This window comes from Alexandromys fortis, unplaced genomic scaffold (assembly GCF_014885135.2).
Source record: "Alexandromys fortis isolate MF-2015 unplaced genomic scaffold, M_Fortis_MF-2015_v1.1 scaffold_10, whole genome shotgun sequence".
NCBI lineage: Eukaryota > Metazoa > Chordata > Mammalia > Rodentia > Cricetidae > Alexandromys > Alexandromys fortis.
Genome location: NW_026067895.1, coordinates 20,233,300 through 20,247,254, shown reverse-complemented (window position 1 = coordinate 20,247,254; position 13,955 = coordinate 20,233,300). Strand labels below are relative to the sequence as shown.

Genomic DNA, 13,955 nt, shown 5'->3' with positions numbered 1-13,955 from the left:
CCGCTAGAGGCTGCACAGCCCGCCGGGACCCCCGCCGCCGCCCCCGCCGCCGCCGGGCCGGCGCCCTCCCGTTTCCTTCCTCCAGGGGGAAAAAGATGTCCTTCGGGCCGCTGTCCGGGAAGCGGCAGCATGTGGCGCTCCGCTGTCAGTAGCAACAAGGTCAGCACCCCTTCTCCGCGTCTTGCCCCCTCAGCTCTCGCGCTCAGGTGGGACGGAGCCAGGTGAGGGGAGGTGGCTTGGAGGGCCAGTTTCTGGGCCGGGTCCTGCACGCCCGGCCGTGGCGGCGGGAGGTCGGGCGCTCGGGTCAGCCTCGGCCGCGTCAGAGCCCGTCTTCGGGGAGGGACCGGGTGACTTAGTGCGGGGCTGCTCCGGAGGGGCGGGTGGGTACCCCGACCGTTCTCACCGGTGCGTGTGTGTGTGTGTGTATGTGTGTGTACACGTGGGGGTGGGACGAGAGGAACACGGTGCGTGTGTTCTCTTCGGTGCCTCTGTGTATGTGTGTACGTGTGTGTGTGTGTGGACGCTGTCTGCCCGTCCAGGAACCTTCTCGGAGGTGCTGTTTTCCAGGGCTTGTCCGGCAGCCCCCCAAAAGGAACGCGTTGGTGAATAAACAGCCCTTGCTTGCTCAGCTGCGGGTTGTCAAGGATGTTTGTTTCTTTCTACAGCTGGTCACCATTAACCATTTCTAGTCTCCTTGACACTTCTAAGCAGGTGGATCCGGGGTGAGGGATCAGAAAGGGAGAAGTCACAAATCATTCCTCTGTCTTCTCTGACGCCGGAGGGATAGCTTTGAGGGAGGAAAGAGCTGTTGTTGACTTAAACAAGTGCGTACTTTGGACGACCTGTGGCGTTATTTTGCGCTGTGATTGGCGGCGGCACGGTTGGTGGTTTTCCGTTGGTTATGCTTACATTTTGCTACACATTTTTGTTGTTTCTTTAAGTGAATATGTGGAATTTTTGAACCTGGAATCAGGCCTGTAAATCCCAGACTTGGGAAACTGAGACAGAAGGATTACCTGGAGTTCTAAATTGCCTGGTCTGTATAGTGAATTCCAGAGAGGCCAGGATTGTCTTTAAAAAACAAGCAAGTTTCCAGCAATCCTGTAATCCCAGCACTAGAGAGGTGGAGGCAGGAGGATCCGGAGTTTAGTGTTGCCCTCTACTACGTTTGAGTTCGTCTGTCTCAGAAGAACAAACAAAAAGCTGTGTACGAATGCCTGGCAGATCTGGGGGGGGCTCTTCACAAGTTCAAAATCAGCAGCCTGGGTTACAGAGCGAGAGCGAGCAAGCGAGCGAGCGAGCGAGAGAGAGCAATAACCATCACACCATACCCACCTTTGTTGGCTTTAGTTTTTCATTGGCAGGGACTGTCTATATATCTGCAGCACAAGGATGACTCAACTTCCAGACTCTCCTGTCTAGGCCTCCCTAGTATTGGAATTACAGTCTTGGCCCACCACACCCAAACCCAATGAGTTTTCAAAATTCTTGTTTAATGTAGAATTTTACAATCAGCTCTTATCTGTTTAAATCTAGTTTTGCTCTCTAAATAGATTTGTACCACTGTGTACCTGGCTGGGATGAATACATAAATAAGTAAAATAAAACACAGAAGTTTATTTGGCCTCCAATTTTCCGAAATATGCATTTTTATTTTTAGTTATTTTCGGACGTGGTCTCACCGCGCAGTCCTGGCTAGCTTCGAATTCATTAACGTAGACTAAGCCGGCCTTGAACTCACAGAAATTTGCCTGCCTCTCTCCTGGGATTAAAGGCTGTACCAGCACACAAGGCTATTTTTATTAATTTTTTGTGTAGGTACATGTGTGTGTGCAGAGGACTGAGGTCAACTTTGGGTGGCTTCCTCTATTCTTCACCTTATTTTTGAGACCAGTCTCTCAATGAACCCCGAGTTTGTTGGTTACCGAAACTAGCTGGCCAGTGAGCTCCAGGATCTGCCTAGCCTTGTGTGCCATTATGTTTGTATCCTGTCACTCCCCCCCCCCCCCTTTCCTGACAGGATTGCAGATTCCACAGGCACACCTGGCTTTTATGTGGGCAGCAGGGGTCTAAACTCAGGCTTTCACACATGGAAAATGAGTACTTTACATATAGAGCCCCTAGAAACATGGCTTTATGAAATATTTTAGGATATTACAATTAATATCCCTTCTCACAGAAAGAAAAATAGGCCTGCCCTTGAAAGGAAAATGAGTAGTTTAATCAGGGCATCTGAAATTTAACGTTATTTCTTGCTTCATATACTATGCCAGCCTACCTCTATTGTGTGTTTCTCTTTTAAGCCACGTTGGATGTAGATTAAAACAAGCTGAGCGGTGGTGGCGCACGCCTTTAATCGCAGCACGTGGGAGGCAGAGGCAGGAGGATCTCTCTGAGTTTGAGGCCAGTTTGTCTCCAGGACGGCTAGGGTTGTTACAGAGAAACCCTGTCTCGAACCCCCCCCCCCTCCATGCCCAAATCATAGACTAACACAAAATTCATTTAGCTCTATGATTTATACTAAAGAGAATTCCCATTTCTTGTTAGGATTTGTTGTTATTGTTTTGTCTGTTTGATTGAGGGTCTTATAGACCAGAGTCTGGCCTTGAACATAAGCCAAGGGTAATATTGATCCTGATTTTCCCACATCTCCCAAAAGTTAGGTCACGAGCTACCATGACTAGTTTTTCTCTTGTTGGTTTGTTTTCTTCTTCTTTTTTAATTAAAAGAATTGATTTATTTTTCATGTGTGCAAGCATTTTGCCTACGTGTATATTTGTGCACTACATGCACACAGTACCCACAGAGGCCAGATCAAAGCTCCTGTGCTGGGGTCACAGATAGTTGTAAGCTACCATGTGTGTAGCACAAATTCTAATTGGTCTTAATAATAAAAACCTGGAGTCAGATATAAGGGTTAATGCTGAGAGCATGGGACTTTTAATCCCAGGGTCCTGGGTTTAAACCCCACATTGAGCACCAGACGTAGCATAAATTCTAATTGGTCTTTATAATAAAAAACCCATAGTCAGATATAAGGGTAAGTGTTGAAAGATCAGAGAAGCAGAGCAGCCAGCCACTAGCTCTTACCACTACCTCAGCCTGAAAGGTCAATCCTGTCTCCAAGAATCCTCAGACTGAATGCTTTCTACCAAACCTCAGACTGCATCTGTCTGTACAAATCCCCAGACTGCATGTGCTGAGCTCCTGTCTCCTGCTTTATAACCCTCTCTCCGCCCAGCCATATCCCTTCTGTCTCCACCTCCCTAGTGCTGGGATTAAAGATGTGTGCTGCTACTGCCTGGCCTCTATGGCTAACTAGTGGCTAGCTCCACACTTGGATCTTCAGGCAGGCTGTATTTGTTCAATCACAAACAAAATATCACCACACATGTGGGTGATGGGAATCAAGCCTGGGTCTTCTAGATGAGCAGCTAGCTGTCTAAACAGCTGAGCCATCTCTCCATCTTCTGTTGGTTTGCTACAGCCCCCGTTTTTATCTTGCTGTATAGCCCTGGTAGGCATGTAACTCACTAGGTAGGACAGGTATGTTTCCATCTTGTTGAAACCCTCTTGCCTCCTTACTTACTATTGGGATTATAGATGTGGTTTACCATGCTTTCTTTCTTTCTTTTTTTTTTTTTTTCCGAGACAGGGTTTCTCTGTGGTTTTGGAGCCTGTCCTGGAACTAGCTCTGTAGACCAGGCTGGTCTTGAACTCACAGAGATCTGCCTGCCTCTGCCTCCCGAGCGCTGGGATTAATCTTTTCTTTTTCTTTTTCTTTTTTGTGTGTGTTGAGTTTTTTTTTATTTATTTTTTATTGAGAATAAGAAAAAAAAAGTTTCCGCCTCCTCCCAGCCTCCCCTTTCCCTCCCCCTCCCCCCCCTCTTCTCCCCCTCCCCCCACTCCCCTCCCCCTCCCCCCACTCCTCTCCCCCTCCCTCTCCAATCCAAAGAGCAGTCATGGTTCCCTGCCCTGTGGAAAGTCCAAGGTCCTCCCCGCTCCATCCTTGTCTAGGAAGGTGAACATCCAAACTGGCTAGGCTCCCACCAAGCCGGAACATGAAGTAGGATCAAAACCCCTTGCCATTGACCTTGGCTTCTCATCAGTCCTCATTGTTCGCCTTGATCAGAGAGTCCGGTTTTATCCCATGCTGTTTCAGTCACAGTCCAGCTGTCCTTGGTGAGCTCCCAATAGATCAGCCCCACTGTCTCCGTGGGTGGGTGCACCCCCGTGGTCCTGACATCCTTGCTCGTGTTCTCCCTCCATCTGCTTCTCATTGGGACCTTGGGAGCTCAGTCCAGTGCTCCAGTGTGGGTCTCTGTCTCTATCTCCATCCATCACCAGATGAAGGCTCCCAGTGATGTCTCTCCTGGTGCCTGGCCTTTTTTTTTTTTTAAGATTGTCTTTTACTCTGTAATTTGTTCTGACTACATAGCCCACAATGTCCTTTGACTGGTGGCTATCCTCTTGCCACAGACTTCCAAATACTAAGATCTTGCAGGGGTGATCCAACTTTATCCTACTTTGGGATTTGAATTTTACCCTAAACTGGAAATATGATATAGTTATAGTGATAACAAATCCCATTTACATTAGCCTTACTCTTTCTTTCTTTCTTTCTTTCTTTCTTTTTTTTTTTTTTTTACAATATTCTGTCCGTGTGTATGTCTGCAGGCCAGAAGAGGGCCTCATTACAGATGGTTGTGAGCCACCATGTGGTTGCCGGGAATTGAACTCAGGACCTTTGGAAGAGCAGGCAATGCTCTTAACCACTGAGCCATCTCTCCAGCCCCTAGCCTTACTATTTCAAAACTGGATTTTATATTTATAAATATAGTTATTAATTAAATTTATACATTTATTTTACATCCTGACCAAAGTTTCCCCTCCCTCCTCCCCTCCCATTCCCTCCCCCCTTACATTTATATTTTTATGAAAAGTCAATTTCCTGTATGTTTAAAAAACCCTTACCAGTAGAGAACAAATTCTGTTTTGGGGATTGTAGGTATACACCAATAATAAGGTATTTGTTTAACATGCCCAAGGCCCAGGAATTTGCTCCTTAGCAACATTAAGAGAAAGAGAGAAAAGAAATGATACCCACTGTGAGAGACAGGAGCTCAGTAGATAATAGGGCATGCACTAAGCTTGTTGAATCCTCTGAACCCAGACCGGAGAAGGAGAGAACCGATGTCTGCAAATTCTTCTCTGACTTCCACTCTTGAGCTGTAGAAGACATGCAGCTCCTCTCTCCAATTAATAAATGTGTCTAGGTTCTCTACATACTGAATTTCAGTATTATCTGTCAACTTTGTTTTCTGTGCCCCTCAGTTTTCTCAGTATAACTCAAGATATTTGGAACTACAATTTACTCTTTGATTTTGAAGAAAAAAAGGTCGTATTTTGTTAGAAACTTGAGCTAGGCATAGTAGCACACTCCTGTAATCTTAGCACTAGGGAGGCAGAAACAGGAGAATTATCATGAATTCAAAGTCGTCTTGGCTACATAATGAGAGCAAGAGTAGATCCATCGGGCCTGTACTGTAAGATACTGTCTCAGAAACCTACAGGGCGAAGCTGGTAGAACGCTCTCCTGGCATGAACTAAGCCATACGTTTGATCCTTGGCATGCTTGTTTTCCCAGTGCTCCTCTCAGCAGATAGTCACGAGGGTCAGAAGTTCAGGGTCATCCTCAGTCACTTAGGGAAGTTCAAGGCCTTGGTGGTGTGAGAACCTGTCTCCAAAAAATAGTTAGAAACTTGTCTAAGCACGCGTTGACCCTGCCTACCTGTGTTGGACGCCTGGGACCAACACAGTGAACAGAAAGTTCTCTTTAACCACCACAAACACTGTCATATGTGTGCTGGCCTACCATCAGAAACAATGTACATGTATTTCATACATAGCTACTTTTGTGGTGGGTGGTTGTCAGTCAAAGGAGTAACTGGAATGACTGTAGACATTTTTTTTGCCCTGTTGCTATAGTTTTATTAGAAATTAATTTACTAAAAATATAAAAAGATTTTCCCTGCTTTGGGATAAGAATAAGAATTGACTCTGGGAAGTGGTGGCGCACCCTTTTAATCCCAGCACCAGGGAGGCAGAGACAGATATCTATGAGTTCCTTGACAACCATGGATAAACAGAGAAACCCTGTCAAAAAAACCAACCAACCAACCAACCAACCAAACAAACAAACAAACAAACAAAAAAAACAAAAAAAAAAACAAAAAAAAAGAAAGGAAAAGACAAGAAAAAGAAAGAAATACTTGGTTAGGAACTATTCTAAATATATCCAGGAATTTAAAATAATCTATGATTTAATATTCTTCTATCACACTTGTTTTGAACTGTCTGCCAAAAGATGTTTTTCGGAGAAACAGTATAACATTTTAAAGTGCCCTCCAAAGAACTGTCAATTAATTGCCAAGTTTGGTGGTAAACTGTGGGTCAAACCCTTATTTCAGTCTATGGAAAGTTCTTTGTTAATTCCTTTAGCAGATGTGCCCAGAGAATTCATAATGTAAATGGGTACTATAATAGCAAATTAAACTGTAATTACCCTTTAGGAGGCCTGAAAATGTTTATGCTTAGCAAATGAAAAGGTACTCACACATGAAATGCCAGACAATGATAATGTGGTAGTGTATAGAAAAGTCACTTGAACAGCATAGAAATACAAAGGAACTCACAAGTTTGTAGAAGACCCACGTGGGCTGCCGTGAATATCATGAAATGGGAAATGGCTCTACCTTATGTAAACCAAGAGGCCGAGAAGATCTTGAGTCTGGATTTGGTCTCTGTTACATAACTGGGGAATATGTTTGTCTGATGATATATGAAATAATGAAAAGGCCTTGAGTTAATTCAGCAATGGGAATACACTGAGAAGCAAAGCCGAGTACAGTCTGCCTTTGTGAAGTTTACTGATTGGTGGGAGAATCACAATAAATGTTAACTTGGGATTGTGTCCTTACAAGGAATTATAATTAAGGGTTTGACAGGAAGGCAAGGGCAAGCTTTCCTGAGGAACTGCAAGAAAAGGCTTTGATAAATAAAAGACATTGACACAAAGGGAGATATCAGAATGATTTTGATCCCAGTCTTCAAGTGACTGGTAATGAAGATCTCCATAGGCCAGTGTTAGGAGAGATGGACACCCGTGTGGGATAGGACAGGTCTGATATGAGAAAGAGACTCATTGTGTAGGAAATGGGCTTAGCTTATAGTTCGAGGTTTGTCCTGGAAATTCTCATTAGTGTCCTAACTAGCTGTCCTGAACTACTGTCTCTCTTTGTATACAGGATCTCCTTATGTAGGACAATCTTGATCCTCTTGCTTCAGCCTCCCAACTACAAGCAAGTGCTACCTTGCCTGACTTGCTTCTCCTGAACTGTCTCACCCCTTCCTTCCTTCCTTCCTTCCTTCCTTCCTTCCTTCCTTCCTTCCTTCCTTCCTTCCTTTCTTTCTTTCTTTCTTTCTTTCTTTCTTTTGTTTTTGTTTTTTTTGAGACAGTTTTACTGTGTAGCTCTGGCTGTCCTGGAACTCATTTTGAGCCAGATGTGGTGGTGTATGCCTTCATATCAGCACAGAAGAAAGGAAGGGATGGAGGGAGGGAGGGAGGGAGGGAGGGAGGAAGGAAGAAAGGAAGGGAGGAAAGAAGGAAGAAAATGTCTTAGTTAGGGTTATTATTGCTGTGATAAAACACCATGACCAAAGCAACTTACAGAAGAAAGGGTTTATTTTCTTCACAGTTCCATGTAACAGTTCATCATCAAAAGCAGTGAGGGCAGAAACTCACGCAGGGCAAGAACTGATAAAGAGGCCATGGAGGGTGCTGCTTACTGGGTTGCTCCTCATGGCTGGCTTACCTGCTTTCTTACAGACCCAGGACCATCAGCCCAGGGATGGCACCACCACCATGGGCTGGACTCCTCGTCATCAATCATTAGTTTAGAAAATGCCTTACAGCTGGATCTTATGGAGACATTTTCCTAGTTGAGACTCCCTCCTCTCTTATGACTCTAGCTTGTGTCAATTTGACATCAAACTAACCAGTAAAGAAAGAAAAGAATTACAGGACAGAATATTATATTTTCCCTTTTGTAACTTAACCCTAGAATGTTCATTTTATTTAACTATTATGATTATTTTAGACAGAATTTTTCTTTGTAGTCTAGGCTGGCCTAAAACTCACTGTGTAGCCCAGACTGGCCTTGAACTCTCAGTGGTCGGTCCTCTTGCCTCAGCCTCCTTTGTATTTGGATTATAGGCTGGATGGAGTGCCAGTTTTATGAGAAAATATATATGGAAAATAATTTTCCTTTTTAAATAGCCATGTGTTTCATAGAGCCACTGAAAATGTGGTCCTGTAGACCCTAGAGTTTTCCCAGACCTTTTCCAGAAAATTTGTGAAGTCAAGGCTATTTTCATAATAGGAAAACATCGTGTGCATTTTCCACTGCACTAACATTTACACCAATGGCATAAGCAACTGCAGATAAAAATTCCTTGTATATTAGCATAGTTCAAAGCATTGGATCTGCATATATAATGCTTATATATTTACCACAGTGTGCATGCTTTAAACATTAGAACCAGTTTCTTTTAGTCTCTGTATGATGAAATGGGTAAGATGCCTTCTCCTGCACCAACAGCATGGTGCCAGGTGCAGTGGCATCCATGTAGTCCACCTTGTCCCAGTGACAAGGGAGACTGAAGGCAACGGTTTGAGGCCAGCCAAAAGTGATGGGCCAGGCCTTGTAAGTCTAGCATTCAGGAGGCTGAAGTAGGGTGACTGCCAGTTCTAGGTCAGCCTGGGCTACATAGCAACACTCCCTTTTAAAAAATCAATAATAAACACAAATAGCCCAAATTGAAAATGGACAAAAGATGTGAACAGACATTTCTCTAAGGCTAGTGAACAAATGAAAATATGTTTATTATTTTTAATTAGCTATTTACCACATGAATCAAAGTGGTTTTTGTTTGTTTTCTTTTGTCCGGAATCCTTAGAACCCTTAGGATACAGGAGTCTTGTTTGTTGTTCCGAGTTTTGGTCCTGGGTATTGAGTCTAGCATTTGAGCCAGTGAGCTTTCTCCTCAGCACCGAGGCTTCCTTTTACTCCTTCCTCCTGGGAAGTCTGAACTGACTAGTAGCTGTGGTGGCTCCTGGAGTTTACTTTTCAGGTTTGCTCTTTGCCCACGCTCTGTTAATCTTACATGTTCAACAGACATTCAGAGTGGCTCCATTCAGAGAGGCGGTAGAGTCTCTGCTGGAAGGGTTAAAGACGCCAGTGAGCCTGAGATAGGAGGTGCCACAGAAAAGTAAAAGTAGACTACTGAAGGGAGAAGATGGATTTAGAAGAACACAGACTGCAGCCTCATGCTCCCCAGAATTCAAGCAACATAGAGATAATTTGCTGAAAAATTAGAAAAATCAAGCAACATTTTGGAAATGTTTTAAAAGTAAGCTTTAAACATTACATGTGGGCTGGCAAAATGGCTCTGGGGGTTAAGGGAACTTGCCACCAAGCCTGGCAACCTGAGTTCTATTCCCAGAATCTGCATTGTGGAAGGAGAGAAGTGAATCCTGCAAGTTGTCTTCTGACCTCCGCGTGTGCACCTTGGGGCATACAAATTCATAAATAACTTTTAAAATGTGTGCTCTGGAAACAAAAGTCAGATTTACTAATTAGTTATTTTCAGTCCCAATTTGCTCCTTTCTAGAGTCTGTGTATGGGAGTATTGCCTGCATGTATGTCTGTGCATTGTGTATGTGTGGTGCCTTAAGAGGCCAGCAGAGGATATTGAATCCCGGAGTTACATGTGGTTGTTAGCCACCAAGTGGGTCCTGGGGACCCAACCTGGGTCTTCTGCAAGAGAGGTAAATGCTCCTAACTGCTGAGGCATCCCTCCAGCCCTGAAGGGTTCTTTAACCTTCCAGGTGTATCTATAGAAAAACAAAACACATAGCCAACCTCATGTCGAATGGTGAAAAATTGAATTTTTTCCACAGAGATAAAACAAGGACATGTGCTCTTGAAACCTTTAATCAACAGTGTGCTGGAGGCTCTAGTCAGTAGATGGAAGTTTCTGTCCTGCCTGTTCCTGCAGCCATTCAGTCCCAAGTAAACACACAGAGGCTTATATTAATTATAAACTGGTTGGCCTATTGCTTAGGCTTATTACTAACTAGCTCTTTCAATTTAAATTAACCCATAATTCTTATCTATGTTTAGCCACGTGGTTAGGTACCTTTTCTCGGTAAGGCATTATCATCTTGCTTCCTCTTTGTCTGGCTGGTGACTGTGTCTCTGCCTTTCCTCTTCCTAGAATTTTCTTAGTCTGGCTGACCCACTTATACTTTCTGCCTGGCTGCTGGCCAATCAGCCAATCAGTGTTTTATCAAACCAATGCGGTGACAAGTCTTTACAGTATACAAGTAAGAAAAGAAACAAAAGGCATCTGTGCTGCTTAGTTTGTGTCAACTTGACACAAAGTCACCTGGGAAGAGCCTCGAGAGGGGGAAAGGCCTGTCTGTGGGCATTTTCTCAAGTGCTAACTGATGTGGGAGGGTCCACAGCCCACTGTGGGCAGTGCCACCCCTAACAGGCAGACAGGGGTTGTATAAGAAATCAGCCTGAGCAAGCCATCGAGGGTAAGCCTGTACGCAGCATTCTTCCGTGGTCCCAGGGATTTTATTTGAATCCATACCTTGACATCCTTGATGATGGATTATAACATGTAAAGTGAAATAATACTTTCCTCCCCAAGTTGCTTTTGATCATGGTGTCTATCACAGTGACAGAGGCGAACTAGGAGAGAAGTTTGTCTAGAGTCAGCTGTAGCTGAGACAGACCTCACCATGTTGGTTTTTGGGGAGGATTGTGGAAGAATTTGAAGCTTTGGGCTAGAAGAGGCCATTGAATTCTCAGAACTTAATGAGCTGTTATGGGTGCTGGGAAGACAGGAATGTTGAGACAGGTGCAGATGATAGGGGCCTGGCTTGTGAGGTTTCAGAGCAAAGCAAGCCAGTGAGCAGCAGTCCTCCATAGTTCCTGCGTCTCCTCTTGTTTGAGTTCTTTTCCTGCTTTCTTGTAATGAGGACTATGTTTGGGACACGTAAGTAAAACAAGCCCTTCTCTCCCCGAGTTGCCTTTGGTCAGTATTTTATCACAGCCGCGGTCAAGCTGTGTGAAAATAAAACAGGTAGAAGGAAACCTGTTTTATTTTCTGATGAGATGATCTTATGCTTAGAGAATCCCAGGGAGGTGACTCTCTTTTGAGTAAGTCCCACTTTCCGCTGCTCTCTGTGAGGGGAAGCACATGCCGGTGCTGTGGGGTGGGTCTCTCTTTCTGGGCACCTCTCTTTTAGCCTTTGTGTTTCAACTATGTATTAAGACATCTTTAGTAGATGGGCAGTGGTGGCGCAGTCCTTTAATTCCGGCTCTCAGGAGGCAGAGGCAGGCGGATCTCTGTGAGTTTGAGGCCAGCCTGGTTTACAAGAACTAGTTCCAGAATAGGCTCCAAAGCTACAGAGAAACCTTGTCTCAGAAAAACAAACAAACAAACAAACAAACAAACAAACAAACATCTTTAGTGAGGCCTGGTGTGGTGACCTCAGGAAACAGGCAGGTAGATTTCTGTGAGTTCAAGGCTGGCGTGGTCTATATAGTAAGACCCTGTCTCAAAACAAAACACCATGAAGACTTTAATAAAATATGCAAGAAATCACACAAAGCAAATATTAGAACCAAAATGCAATTCAAACAGGGTTATAGGATATAAGATCAATATGGAAGATTTACTGTATTTTCATACATTAGCAGTGACAAATCTAGGAATAAAAGCAAGGAAAAGTAATTTCATTTATTAAAAACATCAAAAGGATCAAAATAGGTCTGAGGATATAGCTCAATTGATAAAATGCTTGCCTAATATGTACAGTGCCCAAGGTTCATCCCTAGCACCACATGAACGAACTCTGCGTGGTAGTGGATGCTGGTAATTCCAGCACTGGGGATTTGGGGCTAGAAGTTCAAAGTTAGCCTCAGCTACATAGTATGTTGAAGGTTAGTTTGGGCTATATGAGATCCTTTCTCAGAAAAACAACATTGGACTGGCAAGATGGCTCCGTGGGTAGAAGCACTAGCTACACAGGCCTGTGAGTTTAATCCCTGGATCATACGGTGGAGAGAACCAATTCTTTAAAAGTTGCTCTCTGACATTCATATATGCACCATGGATCCGTACTCATACACTTACGCACCAAACGTATATACAGTGAAGATGATAAAATAGTAAGAAAGCACAAAGGAGTCGATTTAACAAAAGAAGTAAATAACATCTGAAAACTAAGAAATTAAAGCTACAGTAATTTGAAAGAGTTCACCAGAAGACAGACTTACTGTCTGTCTGTCTGTCCGTCCATCTATCCATCCATCCATCCATCTCTACTTATATGTAGATATATTGATATCTGTACAATATTTTAAAGCTAGTAATACTTCCTAAACTGATCTATAATCCTGGGCAATTGCTGTCAAAATTTCACCATGTAGAAAGTGGCAAATTGATCCTAAAGGTCTCACAAATTTTGTTGATCTAAAAGAGCCAAAGGATTCCTGTAAAAGGAGAACCAGGGCTGACAGAGGTCAAGGTGCTTGTTGTTAATCTGACTGTTTTACTTTGATCTCCAGTACCTACTTGGTGGCAGGAGAAATCCAGTTTCTCAGAGTTGTCCTCTGACGTCACACAGATCCTGGCACACGTGTGCCCCAGTTACAACAATGAACAAAGAAATGTAAAAAATAAAAAGGAAGACCCAGGTTAAAGAATTCACATCCTTGACTTAAAAATGCTTTTGTTTCTTTATCGTGGTGCCTGGGATCGAATCCAGGGTGGCATACATGTTAGATAACATCCTATCGCTGAGCTGCATCTCCAGCCTCACACTTAATGGTTTCATTTGTTTAAGACAGAGTTCTGTTGATCATGCTGGCCAGGAACTCTCCTCTCTTTGTTTATTTTCCTTTATCTTGCCTTCCAATTCTATGTAGCCAAGGATAATTTTAAAATTCTGATCTTCTTGCCTCCACCTTGAGTGCTGATACTATAGGCAGGTGCTACCACAGCCAGTTTATTTGGTTATGGGTATTGGAGCCATAGCTTTGTGCAGGCAATGCATTCTGTGAACTGAGGTACATCCCCAGTTCATATTTCCTATTTTATTTTATTTATTTAAAAAACTTACTATATCATATTTACTATGGGGAGGGCTAGGTGAGTGGGGTGCAAGTATCATGGCACCTGTATGAAGGTTAGAGGAAAGCTTTATTTTATTGTTTTTATTGAGCTATACAATTTTCTCTGCTCTCCTTCCATCCTCCCCCTCCCCTTCTACTCTCTCCTGTGACCCCCACACTCCCAATTTACTCATGAGATCTTCTTTTTCTCCTTCCTATATAAATCCATGTATGTCTCTCTTAGGGTCCTCTTCGTTGTCTAGGTTCTCTGGGGTTGTGGCCTATAGGCTGATTTTTCTTTGATTTATGTCTAAAAGCCACTTATGAGTGAGTACATACTACATTTGTCAATCTGGGTCTGGGTCACCTCACTCAATATGTTTTTTAGATCCATCCATTTGCCTATAAATTTCAAGATTTTTTTTTACTGCTGTGTAGTACTCCATTGTGTAAATGTAGCACATTTTCTTTACTCATTCTTTGGTTGAGGGGCATTTAGGTTGTTTCCAAATGGCTATTACAGATAATGCTGCTATGAACATAGTTGAGCACATGTCCTTGTGGTATGACTGAGCATACCCAAAAGTGTATATACCCAAAAGTGGTATTGCTAGGTCTTGAGGTAGATTGTTTCCCAATTTTCTGATCAATTGCCATAATGATTTCCAAAACAGCTGTACAAGTTTGCACTCCCACCAGCAGTGG

General features: G+C 43.5%; 1 protein-coding gene across 4 annotated transcripts in view; it reads left to right on the top strand.

Moving 5' to 3' along the window:
- Cpeb3 (cytoplasmic polyadenylation element binding protein 3) overlaps positions 1-13,955 on the top strand; it is a 182,936-nt gene that overhangs the window by 211 nt on the left and 168,770 nt on the right. For 2 of the 4 annotated variants that reach the window (XM_050160801.1, XM_050160755.1), the window contains exon 1: positions 23-159. The exons of 1 other annotated variant lie outside the window; for it this stretch is intronic. The gene's annotated coding sequence lies outside the window, so the exon portion shown is untranslated. Of the gene's footprint in view, positions 1-22; positions 222-13,955 lie in introns of those variants that run through there. One more of the 4 variants, XM_050160771.1, reaches the window with a different exon arrangement.